This window comes from Sorex fumeus, unplaced genomic scaffold (assembly GCF_029834395.1).
Source record: "Sorex fumeus unplaced genomic scaffold, SorFum_2.1 ptg000037l, whole genome shotgun sequence".
Classification (NCBI taxonomy): Eukaryota; Metazoa; Chordata; class Mammalia; order Eulipotyphla; family Soricidae; genus Sorex; species Sorex fumeus.
This window is the reverse complement of record NW_026606094.1, coordinates 22,749,003-22,750,963: the sequence shown is the minus strand read 5'-3', so window position 1 is coordinate 22,750,963 and position 1,961 is coordinate 22,749,003. Positions and strand designations below refer to the sequence as shown.

At 33.6% G+C, this 1,961-nt stretch overlaps 1 non-coding gene across 1 annotated transcript; it reads left to right on the top strand.

Annotated features, from left to right (window-relative positions):
• The first annotated feature begins 1,289 nt into the window (after window positions 1–1,289).
• LOC130027952 (U6 spliceosomal RNA) lies at window positions 1,290–1,396 on the top strand. Its single transcript, XR_008793136.1, has one exon. It is a non-coding gene; the product is annotated as a U6 spliceosomal RNA (small nuclear RNA).
• The last annotated feature ends 565 nt before the right edge of the window (window positions 1,397–1,961 follow it).

Here is a 1,961-nt window from a genome sequence, read left to right as displayed (position 1 = left end):
CAATGAAGACATTACTGGGCCAGCTTGAGCAAATCAATAAACAATGGGAGGACAGTGACAGTGACAGTGAATGTATCTTAATCTAGAACTTTACTCCTTGATCATAAAAAAATTAATATTTCAGTACTTTTAGAGGAGAAAGGCCCAACAATGTTGGAAAGAAGACCGGGAACCCATCAGATTTACATAATATTATTATTTATTTTTTGTAGATAATTAGCTTTAGCTTTAGAAATGCTATCTCATTTGTTGGAATTAGAAATTTAGAAATTGGATACTCGACTTGAGGTTTCTAATCACTAAGATTTATCTATAAATGATAATAAACTTTCTTTTACTTTTTGCTTACTTTATCCAAACATTTTATACAATCTCAAGAATTAACATTAAAGGTCTTGATTTAAATATTTGAGAAAACTTTCATCATCTGAGGCTTACATTTTTTTAAATTTTTTAATCCAACTACTTTTAGATTCTCATTTTCAATTAAATGAAACATAATTATATGATTAGAAATGGATGAGCTACAGGGAAATTCACAAATCTAATTGAAACTTAAAACTAATTGGAAAACCTATCTATGATGACCCAAACTTTAAGAAATATATATTTTATCTTTATCAGTGACACTGCACTGAAAATTATTCTGGCTTGCATAGTCAAAGCTTATTATCGAGAATGCAGAATCTTACTACACATTCTGAGTCCAATGGCAAATTAATAACGAACATCATTCTGGTTGCCTCAAAGTTACATTTCATATTTTACTTTGCAAATTACTTTGAAATTCATTCTTCTATCTTGGCATGGGATTAGTTTAGCTACCTAAAGGGCTATCAGCAGTGTCTTTGAGTGACAGGCTCTACACTGAAGTTAAGTTTTCTCAGTTTTAATTTGCACTTACTTCAAAGTGTTAGTTTGTAAGTGGGAGATGTCAAAGACCCTTTAAGAACCCATTCCATCCAGTTGGAGATAACTTAAGTTTTAAGTTTTCTGGACCTTCATTTTCTTTTGTCCCACCTTAGTCTTTTAGATTATGAGAGAAAAATGAACAGAACAACTTTGATGAGTCATATACAGTTTCCTCACTGTCTCTAGCAATAGATTCTAGAAGGGATAGTAGAAAATTTCAAAGCTTTGCCTCTTCTCACAGGTACAAACTAACCAAAGAATGTGCTACATTCCTTTCTATTTGTTTACTATTTGTTCTCTATTTTATTTGTAATTCTATTTTTCATACCGGAAACTATAGCATTCATCTTCTTTTTTATTTAAAAAGAATTATTGTTGTGCTCGCTTCGGCAGCACATATACTAAAATTGGAATGATACAGAGAAGATTAGCATGGCCCCTGCACAAGGATGACACGCAAATTCGTGAAGTGTTCCATATTTTTTGCTCCATGGCTTGGAGGCAGCCATACACTCTAGGTGAAAAGGGAACTCAGGTAGAGAAAGGAGCACCAAATTAAGGGTGATGGGAGGATCCTCCCAGGGTTGGAGAAGCATGCTGAAAGTAGAATATAGACCAAACGTGATTGCCACTCAATGCCTCTTTTGCAAACCACAACTCCCAAAAGGAGAGAGAGAACAAAAGGGAATACTCTGCCACAGAGGCAGGGTGGGACTGGGTGGGGGTAGGGGGGATGGGTGGGATACTGGGACCCGTGGTGGTGTATAATGGGCACTGGTGGAGGGATGGGTGTTTGATCATTGTATAACTGAAACCCAAGCACAAAAATTTGTAAGTCTACAACTGTACCTCATGGTGCTTCACTAATAAAAATTTAAAAAATAAATAAATAAAAATAAAATTTAACTATAAATTTTTTATAAAACAGAATGGTTTTAAAATTTAAAAAAAGAATTATTGTTTTGTAAGGTTGAGAATTACTATTATCCTTAAGTTATTAGTTAATTCAAGAATTATCTGCTGATTATAAATCAGTAGTGGCAAAAGAA